The 11,238-nt window shown below is 50.6% G+C and overlaps 1 pseudogene across 1 annotated transcript; it reads right to left on the reverse strand.

Annotated features, from left to right (window-relative positions):
- Positions 1-397: 397 nt before the first annotated feature.
- On the reverse strand, positions 398-915 carry LOC110300650 (annotated as a pseudogene). Its single transcript, XR_002378594.1, has one exon. The product of XR_002378594.1 is annotated as a 60S ribosomal protein L21 pseudogene (transcript).
- Between the last annotated feature and the right edge of the window lie 10,323 nt (positions 916-11,238).

Below are 11,238 nucleotides of genomic sequence, written 5' to 3' on the forward strand. Positions count from 1 at the left end.
GAGTGAGAGTTCTTCATGTTGAGCTGCAGGCAGCCGGAAGACAGAGTGAGATACTGGGCCTGGCTTGAGCATCTGAAACCTAAACTCCACCCCCAGTGACACAAGGTCACACCGCCTAATGGTGCCCTTCCCTATGGGTGTATGGGAGACATTTTTATTCAAACCACCACAGCAGAGTTCCCCCTTGAGTAGAAATGCCCTTCCCCAAGGCTGTGTGATGGTGGCTCTCTGCTGCCTGCCATCTAATAATGCCTGGCTCAGGGAAGCACAGGAACCCACCGCCCAAGTTTGCAGGCTGGGAGGTGCTCATCTTAGTTACACAGGCTGTTGATGGGACTGGTGTCCTTAGAGAGCCTGAAGCTTACCTGTTTGGCTTTCTTTCTTTTTTTTTCCTGGTGCTGGTATTTTATTTCTTTGTGTACAATTAGGCCATGAATTCATATGGAATGGGCTCCAACAGCTCAGGCTCTTTTCCGTTAGTCCTCACAAAGTGTGCTTCTCTGGGTGGTGCAGGTTGGCGCTTCAGCTGCACCCAGGTGCCCTTCTCTTTGGCTTCCTTTTTCTTCTGGTCGTTCTCTTTCACCCGCTTCAGGAAGCTGTCCCTGCTCTTTGAGTGCTTGATGTGCTCAATCCGCACATTGATCCTCTTGGCCAGAATTTTGCCCTTAACCTGCTTGTTGACAATGATGCCCACGGCATGCTGGGTGACATTGTAGACTCTTCCGGTTTGGCCGTGGTAGCACTTATGGGGCATTCCTTTTTGAACAGTGCCCATTCCCTTGATGTCTACAATATCACCCTTCTTGTAGATTCGCATGTATGTGGCCAAAGGAACAACGCCATGTTTCCTAAAAGGCCTAGAGAACATATACCGGGTGCCTCTCCTCTTTCCCTTTGTGTTCGTCATTTTGGCGAGTTACTGGAAGATGGCTGCGGCGGCCGAAAAGCCCTGTTTGGCTTTCTAAGTATCTCACATGGCCCTGGGCATTTGCCAGAGGGCAGTGCCAGAGAAGACCGACTGTGTCAGAAGTGTGGGCACACATCAGGCCAGTGTTTAGAACTGGCTTTACACTCATGGACAAGCTCACACACAGAGAACACGCTCCTACATGTGTATCCGTGTATGTGCATATACACACCTGCATGCCACACTGACTGACTACACACAATACACTTTCCCCCTACTTCTGAGCAGAGGGACTGGACCGTCTCTGACCCTGACACCTGTGGGTCGGGAGAGACTCTTGTGTCCTCCCTGGCCATGTGTTCTTGTGTTGATGGTCAGACCTGAAGTCGGGGCTTGAGAGAGGAACAGAAGGTGAGGATTCTGGGGCTCCAGGCACAGGCTTGTGAAGGACCCTGGGGTGCTAAGTGGCCTCAGCTGAGTCTGCTCCAACAAGTTCTATGGACTTGAAGATGGGTCTCCATCTCAGGGTGCTAGGGTGAGGAGGAAGGAGAGAGCTTTGCCTTCTTCTGTTTCATAAGCTCTGGAGGAAGAGGCAGGCACCACAATTCTCATCTCCGTCCCCAAAGGTGTGGCCACTCCTAGGGTGCTGGGACGACTCGGCTAGCTGGCCTAGGGTTCACATGTGGCACGCACCCGAAGCATGGGTGTCATTCTTACTCTTAGAAGACATAGCTGTCACCCAGACAAGGCTTGACATGGCAGAGCCTGGAGCTCCATGCTTTCTGCCAGGTCACAGCTGGGACTTGGGAGACTCAGTGTGCCCTACTTGACTTGTAGGGTGGCAAGATCAGAGGAGTCTGGGGTCACATCAGGCTTGAAGGGCCAAGAGCCAGGTACTCCAGCCCTGCAGCTGCGGATGGAGGATCTTACTTGCCTTATAGGCTTACACAGAGATGAGAGAGGGTCTCGGGCAACACAGTCACAAACTCGGCGGTCCCTATCTGTGGTCACTATACACCCACCTCCCAAACTACCCAGAGTCTGCTCTGAAGTTCCTTTCCTTTGAGTCCAGGCATTCTAGTGACCAAGGGTGGCACCAGGCTTCTGAGAATTAAATAAGCAAGTCTTCTATTTTCTGTTCCTTCATGTCCTAGACTGTCTTGGGGGCTTTGGAGAATTCATCAGAATTCAAGTCACAAGAGTCATTAGTCATTAATATTCACCTAGCTCATCTGCACATAGAAACCATGGTGCTGTTAGTCCTGCCTGACACTGCCCAGGGCTGGCTGTGTACCTGAAGCACAGTGGGTACCCTCCTCTCTTGTCTTGGTGGAGAGGGATGGATGGGTGGACAGTTGCAGGTCCTGAGTCCCAGTGGGAGAGCATGGTGTGGAGGGAAGTGTCCCTGTGGCCAGGATCAGGGGAACAGTCTAAGGGTGCTCAGAGTAGGGCAGACAAGGGTGTGAAGCAGGGCACAGACCAGGGTGCTAACAGCCACATCTTTAAAAATGAATTGTGTGACTCAATAGTGTGTTGGTCTGAGCAATGTGCTCAGCGATTGTCTCAGCATAGAAATTTAAAAAGAGATGAAAAGGTAGATAGCACCCAAGGAATGACAGCTTCCCAAAGCATACTCACATGCACAAGCAACACACACACACACCTATGAACACACACTTACATCACACATAAAATGTATACACACAAGTACACATGCACACACATATACCACACATACACATGCACACATGCAAACACACATACACACATACACCATACATAGGCATACACACACTCACACATGCACACACACATTCACACTTGCACACACTTTCACACACACAAACACATGCACATACATACACCACAGATACACACGTGCACACACATGCACATGCAAACACACACACATATACCATACACAGGCACACACACACTTGGAGATGGACATACACACAAACTCATGCACGCACGCAAAAAAAAACACATATATACACCACACAAACACACATGCAAACACATATACACACACATAGAGAAGCCATTCTCTTCTGAGTGCGACACAGTAAGACAAAGGATCTTTTAGACTCTGCACTTTCAGAGCCCTGACGCACCAAAAACCTAGAAGTTCAGGCAGTGCAGACTGGTCTCTATCAAAACAGATCTCAAATGTCTGCCCCGGTGGCTCAGGTCTGTAATCCCAGCACTCGGGGCAGAGACAGGAGGATCACCCAAAGTTCCAGGCCAGCCAGGGCTACCTCTGGAGACTCCATCTCGAAGAACAAGAAAAAGATCATGCTGCCAGCCGAGACTGGGACCTGTGGCACAAGCTGCAAACACTTTGGCCAAGCTCACGAGTGAAACTGAGCAGAATAGTGTGACCCCTCAGAAGGTCACCGTGGGGAGCGAATAGGATACGCGTGTAACATTCTTACCGCGGTGAGAGCACCCGTCAATATCCAGGAAATGGCAGCATGGCAGGCCTCACCCTCATCATTAGCCAGACACAGTTGCTTCTTTGTCTCCATGCCTTGCCGCCACACACCCCAATCTCAGTTGGCTCCTGAATCAAAGCTTCTCTGCCCGCTGGATTTCGACACAGGAGGCCCGGCTTCTGGGCTCCTTCTGGCTTGGCTGGAACCAGATCATCGGTGGCTGAGACCTCAGGCACCAAGGTGCAGCGGGCGAGGGAAGTGCTACGCCCTCTAGTGGACGGAAATGGCTGCTGCGCTCAGGTGCGCAGGCATGTGTAGACGAAAATGTCCTGCCTTCTAATGCGTTCTCCCCAAGCAGACATAATGAACAAACAAACAGACAGACAAATAAACACAGAGGGAAATACAAAGAGAAAACCAGAGCCAGGTGCCTCCACACCCTTAATCCACACTGTGTTATTCAGACTGGATGTTAAAGGAAGGAAAGGGTGGGGCCACCGGTCTATACAGGGTTTCTTTCCCAGTTGAGGTAGGTGTTTAACATCATCGGTTTCGCAATGAGCAAGGTCTCTCCCTCCCTGTGGTCACAGCTCCCCTCCACTAACCACTTCCTTGGAAGTTTTTAATCTCAGGAGATCCCATCTGTCAACTGTTGGCCGGACTTCCCAAGTGACTGGGATTCTATTGAAAGAGTCTTTGACAGTGCCCTGAAGTTTGACTCAGCCTCTGTCCATCTTAGGATTTACGGTAAGGTCTTTGGTCCATCTTGGGGCTGCTATGAGCTAGGGATCCAGGTTCATTCTTCTCCATGTGGCAACCGGTTTTCTCGTGGCCATTTATTGAGAATGTTGCCTTTTTATTTTATGAGTATGAGTGTTTTGCCTGATGGTCCCCATGCATGCCTGGTGCCTGCAGAGTCAGAAGATGGTTCTGAAACACCATGTGGGTGCTGGGGACAGAAACGGAACCCTCTGCAGAGTAGCACGTGCTCTTAACTGCCAAGCCGCCTCTCCATCCCTATTTTGCATCTTTAAAATTATGTGTCCAGTGAGCTTCCCCCCCCCCACCCCCGACTAATTTGTAACAAATTAGCAAAGAAAATCTAACTAATGGGCTTCAGGCACACTGGCAAGTAACCTACTCAGAACTGGGCGTGGGGATTGGCCTCAGATGGAGCTGAGAGGATGGGGGTGGGTGGGTTTCCCAGGCTAATTTAAGCTTTTGGATTTAATAGGTTAAATTCTATTTTTTGATGGACAGAGAATTAGTGACGTCATGCAACCTGACAATTCATATATTGGGTAAGGATTGGTCCACACCACCTCCTAAAATATTAACTAAAAAAAAAAAGTTATGTGAGCTGTGCCTGGTGGCATATTCCTTTAATTCCAGCATCTGGGAGGCAGAGGCAGGACGACCTCTGTGAGTTAAAGGCAAGTGTGCACTACTGAGTGAGTTTTAGGACAGCCAGGGATACACAGAAAAACCTGTCTCAAACAAACAAAAAGTTACCACAGGTGGGGATGACAGGGCAGGTTCATGGGGTGGGTGGGCACAAGTGAGGGATAAATGTCACCATTTGGAAGGACAGCTGTAGATTGACCTGGGGTTGACCCTCAGTTGTGAGGCAGGCAGACCTCTTATTTTTCCCACCTTCAGAGTAATTGTTGGGTCTAATAATAAACATGTACTTCAAGACATCGATGAATTTTACCCCAAATATTCTCACTTTTTTTCAAACCTAACTGGAAAGGTGGTGTGTCGTACCCTTTTCTGTTTAGAACATGGTGGTGTGGGGGTGGCGGGATGGTTCCGCCTGTGCTCCTCTTGCAACGGACCTGAGTTCAGTTCCCAGCATGCCATCGGGCAGCTCAGAAGCACCTCTAACACCAACTCCAGGGAATCTGATGCCCTCTACTGGCCTCCACAGGCAATTGCATGCAGGCACACGACAAAATTCCAATAGGAAGACAAAATGTGCCAGTCTCTTACTTATGCTCTCTGCGTCCCCAGACATGATTCCCTGACATTTCCCTAGAGCTGGCCAGAAGTGTGGCTTCCTTGTGCCACCCAGGAGATCCCGTATCTGGACCTTGTAAAGCTGCTTCTAAGAACCCTGTGGAACTGGGAGTATGGGCTGATGGGAGAAACGACAGGCTAATATGTGTCAGTGCCAGGACAGGTATGAAGAAGAGAAAGTCATGGTAGCACATCACCCTCCCTTTCAAGGTTCACCTGTGATCATTGTGGCCCTCTCCATTCCCTGGACGTCACAACAGAAGGGCAGAGCTGAGCTCTTATTTATTTATTTATGTATTTATTTATTAGCTTTTGGTTGGTTCTTTGTGAATTTCGCATCATGTACCCTAATCCTACACATTTCCTCCTCCCCTGTACCCACCCTCCACCCTTGCAACCTCCCCTCAATAGAGAGAAAAAAAATCTCATTATGGAAGTGGTAGTGTGTCACAGTGTGTCCCACAGTGTACCTTTTTGTCTGAACTTCTTTGCTTGCAAATGTTCTTTGCAATGACTTGTTGGCCTGGTACAAGGCCTCTGGCTTCTGCTACTCCGTCAGTACTGGCACCTCACAGGGACGCCTCTTCGGTCTCCTGTTGTTGCCCTGTGTCATGGAGGTTCTGTAGTTTTGGATGTACAGGACCGGCCCCCATCATCAGCAGTTCATCAGTGGGGTGGATGTTGGGGGTGGACCAACTCAAAGCCCTGGATCTGTGCCTGAGAGGTATCTGACATGGTCAGCCTACCAGCTCTCTTGCTCTCACACCCTTGGGGCTGGCTCATTTGCAACCCCTACATCTAGGGGACAGCTCTCCCGCCTGCTGTAGGTGGCAAGGGGCGAGGGTTGGGGGGAGCATCTCTCCCTCGACCATGCTGCCCTGTGGCAGACAAGTTGTGGGGCCAGCTCTCCCATGCTCATACCCTTAGAGCTGGCTCTCCTTCACCCACTCTCAGGGTAAGGTCTACTGTGCTGCCCAGGTGAGGTGCCTGCTGAGCCTGCTCCCCAGGTGCTGCAGCTGGTGAGGGGCGGGGCTAGCAGGCAATTTCATTAGTTCCCAGGCACACTTCAGAGATATTTTTTTTTTTTTGAGACAGGGTTTCTCTGTATAGCCCTGGCTGTCCTGGAACTCACTTTGTAGACCAGGCTGGCCTCGAACTCAGAAATCCGCCTGCCTCTGCCTCCTGAGTGCTGGAATTAAAGGTGTGTGTCACCATGCCTGGCCAGAGATTATTTTTAATCTTTAAAATTAATTGTATTATTTTTCTAATCATCTATTTATTTGCATGCATGCATGCATGTGTGTACCTAGATTGGAGGGAAACTTACTGCAAGGACAGTACCCTAGAAAGATGGAGGGAAGGGTCCACAACTGTGTCTGAGTGAGTCGTCCTCCACACAACTACCTCGTGGACATGAACCTCAGAGCAGTGTGGTTATGGGAGAGATACTGCCACCTTGAGATAATAGCCTAAGTGTCACTAGTGTGACACCACGTCCTGGCTTGGCTGATCCAGTCAGTGACTGGAGTGAGCTTGTGTTCCTACACTGGAACTCCTGAGCTCAAGGGGAGGTCAGGGTCACATTTGTCACAGTGGCTGCCGTAAAAGTTCCCTACGGACCATGTCTTATGTAAGTGGGAAGCGGTGTTGAAGAGAGTCTGCCTAGGGTAGCAGGGACCTTGCAGTCAGAGACGAGGGAATGAATTGTTCTCTTAAGCATGTGTTCCATCTTGCGGGGGGGGGAGGGCTGGGGGGAAACTGTATCACAAATATGACAAGGACCCAGCGTTTTAGCATCAGACATGGTAACTGCTCCTGGCACATGGCCAGCAGACGTAGGTAGGGAGCTTAGGTGCTGGAATCAGGTTTGGGTGAACCTAATGGGGTGGGGGGAGCTATGGGCAGGGCCTTGTCTGGACTCCCTCTGTCCAGTGGAGGGCTGGGGGCTGCAGAATTCTTGGTTAGCACCATAGGGAGGATCTCATGAGGCCCAGGCTGACTTGAGGCTCTCAGTGTCACCTAGAACAACCTTAAACTTTTAAACCTCCTACTTCCACTTCTGTGACACTTGTAGCCACCGTGGCCTTGGTCTTATAAAGGAGAGCATTTCATTGGGGCCTGAGTACAGTTTTTGGAGGTTTAGTCCTTTATCATCACGGCAGCGTGCAGGCGGATGGTGCTGGAGACAGAGCTGAGGGTTCCACATCTGGACCCACAGGCAGCAGGAAGAGAGTGACTCTAGGCTTGGAATGGGCTTTTGAAGTCCACCCCCTCCCTTCAGTGAAACACTTCCTCCCACAAAGATGGACCTCCTAATCTTTTCAAATAGTGACCACGTATTCAAATCTGTGCGCCTGTGGGGACTGTTCTCATTGAAACCACTGCAGACACAAAGCCTGGTTTGGGGCATGGAACCCAGGGCCCCATACATGCCAGGCAGGTGTTCTACCAGCCAGTGACGGTTAAGCTTGACAGTCGACTGGATTAGACTGGGAGGAGCTGAGATTAGTAGGGCACACTTCTCTGCATCTCTTGAGGGAGTTTCTAGAGAGGGCTGATGAGTGAGCCAGAAGGTGAGGAGAGAAGTGTGTCCATGTGTGTTCTGGATGGAAGCTGTTGGCTCTCAAAAGAATGGAATTCTGAAATCCCTGAACAGAGGAACAGAGCAAAGGAGACCTCATGAGGACAGATCCTGCCAGACACCATATGTGAGAGAGTTCCCCCCAACAGCCACATCTGGGATGGCCAGCTTGTCAACCTGACCGGACTTAGAATCACCAGGGCGACACAGCTCTGGGCATCTGCAGAGAGAGCACCTTTGGATGGGTGGCCCAGATAGAACGAGGTCTAAGGGATGCAGACATGGCGTCTCCCTGAGGGAGTGTGTGTGGCTACAGAAGTTACCGTCACTGAAGATGGCAGCCTCTTTGGCCTTCCAAGTGGATTGCAGTGGCCCCCCAGGAAGCTCCAGGCCTTCAGTGACTGACTGTGACTGTCAATCTGTCCGGCCTCGAGGGCAGGATAGCTACGGGAGTCTCTAGCTTGCAGGTGGCCAATTTTGCATAAGCCAAGCTAATGAATGTCTTTTCATAACACACATGTTCTATTGGCTCTGATCGAAGACAACATCCACACAGACAGGAAGTAGAATGGGGGAGGGTGAAGGAAGCTGGTGTTTCAGGAGGACTGAGCTTCAGTCAGAATGGGAAGACATCCCAGAAACAGAGAGTGTTAGAGTGAATGTCCTCGATGTCACCAAACTGTGCATTTAATGATGGTTGGCATGGTGGATTACATACCATATCCATTTTGCTGCAATATGCATTCTTGGAGCTGAGAGATGGCTCCGTACTAAGAGCACTGGCTGCTCTTGCAGCAGATCTGAGTTTGGGTCTCAGCTCTAAGGTTGTAGCTCACAGCCACCTGTAGCTCTTGCTCCAGGGGATCTGATGCCCTCTTGTGGCCTCTGTGAGCACTGCACTCACGTGCACAGACATGTAGACACATATGCCCACCCACAATCAAAAATAAATCTTGTAGGAGAGAAGAAGAACTAAAAATTATACACACACACACACACACACACACACACACACACACACATATTAATCATGTCATTGTACCAGTGGGTAAAGGCACTTGTTGCCTAGCTTGGTACTTGAATTGGATCCCTGGGACCCATGTGGGGGAGGGAGAACTGTGACCCCCCACAGGCACAGAGTGGTACTCATGAGCCACACCAAATGCAAATAAACAAACAAACAAATAAATAAGTATATTTTCTTTTAAGTTCTTAAAACAGAGCATCTGGGGGGGGGTGTCTCAGCAACACGGGCCCAGCGTGAGTTGTTTTCTCTGTCCCAACATGGTTCGCACTCACAAAAGCCTCTCGGATCATTAACCACAGCGAGGCCGCCTGTCCCTAACTCTCTTGGATATGATCTGGAATGTGACCTTGCCCCTGAACGTTCCTCCCAAGCAGTTCCTCCCCGAGCAGTTGCTGACCTGGCGTTAAAAGTGAGTTATTTTGTGTTATTCCCACCAAACCTGTTGTGTGTTCTAAAACACACTTTATAGGTCTCTGTCTATAGTGAGGCTTGGTCGGGCCCATGCTGGTCCCGGCCACCTCACTCAGGCATCAGGACAAGCTGTGTGATACAGGGCAACCGAGGACCTACCTCCATTCCTACAGACAGCACACACACAGAAGAAAGAGAAGGGGAAAGGTGGGTTGTACCCCCTCTCCCATGTCCGTGTGAGTCACATGGCACTTGGCACGAAGCTGCAGGCTGTCCTCCCTACATGCCCAAGGACAGTGGTTCTCAACCTGTGGGTCCTGACCCCTTTGGGGGAGGTGTGGGGTAGAGGTGTCAAATAACCTTTCCATAGGGGTCTCCTAAGGCCAGCATAAAGCACAGATATTTATATTCCTATTCAGAACAGTAGCAAAATTACAGTTAGAAAGTAGCAATGAAAATAACTTTACGGTTGAGGGAATCACCACAACATGAGGAACTGTATCAAAGAGTCACAGCTTTAGGAAGGTTGGGAACCAACCACGGCCCTAGGGAAGGTTTTCCGGGAAAATTTTTGTATTCTGGGGCAGAGCTTTGGCTGTGGAGGGATAGGGTGCAGTGCGATTCCTGCTTCCTGGCCCTGCTTGCTGCTGCTACCTGATGGGCCCATAGGAGCTGCCCCTCCTCTCCCCGCGAGCTCACCACTGTCTTCTCCACCTTATCACAAGACCCTCCCTAACGCTCACTTCCAGAGCCAGCTACTCAAAGGCTTCAGCCCCACCCAGCGTGATGAATAACAGGCAGGAGGCAAACAGGCAGACACTGGCTCCCTTTTCTCCATAACTCGCTACCTCTATTATTTATATACAGTTTAACTCGCCAAGGCGTAACTCTAAACCTCTTGTCGCCACAGCGATCCCTCTGCGCCTCCCGGGTGAGAGCTGATTGGCCGGCCTGACCTCCTCTTCGGCATGCCTGCATTAGCTTGACTACTGTGAAGCCTCCCGGAGCCGCAGCCTGGACATCCCTGGCTGGGCTCAGCAGTTCAAGGCAGCCTTCCGCTCAACGTGAGCTCTGTTTATTATTGTAGAGAGGCAATTTTCAAGGGGGGGGGGGCTGTGGTACTTGTTCAAATTAGGGTGAAGAATGTGGACCACATCCGGGCTCCTCACCTGATGCCTCAAAGACCTCTTGTGTGTCCAGGCCCCACCCACCTGAAGGTCTCAATTAGCTCCAGCGAGAGGACGAAGACCAGGGCCAAACAGGGTGCCTTACTGCGGCGGCACCTGCTGGGCTGTGGACCTCCAGTCAAGAGACTCTGAGCGTGACTAGAGGAAGAGTGTGTGCGTGATACCCATGAGCCTTAAGGCCGGGCTTAGCTCTGGCCGTGGACTCCGCCAGGCTAACGGATCAAGGAAACCGTCCACCGTGGCCTGGCGGCTTCTGGCATCCCAGAATCTGGGTTGTGTCAAAAGGAAAGGGTGTAGCGTTATGACAAGCTAAACTGCATGCAAGCGGAGCCCTTTAAGGAAACCACCAGGGGCTACATCCCAGCACACACAGATGTCAGGCTCCTTCCAAGGACTCTTAGCATTCAGCGGCTTTCTGTTTCCTGCGGGCGCACTTCTCTGAAGTGTGGGAACTAGGCAGACCTTGTTTATTTAGTTGGTTTGTTTTGTGATGCTGGGGATGCAACTCAGGGCCTTACACTCTAGGAGAGTAAAGGGTCACTGTCCAACTCGTTTCTTCTCTCTCTCTCTCTCTCTCTCTCTCTCTGTTTCTCTGTTTCTCTCTCCCTCTCCCTTCCTTCCTTCCTTCCTTCCTTCCTTCCTTCCTTCCTTCCTTTTTCTTTTCTTTCTTT

Source organism: Mus caroli, chromosome 8 (genome assembly GCF_900094665.2).
Source record: "Mus caroli chromosome 8, CAROLI_EIJ_v1.1, whole genome shotgun sequence".
Lineage (NCBI taxonomy): Eukaryota > Metazoa > Chordata > Mammalia > Rodentia > Muridae > Mus > Mus caroli.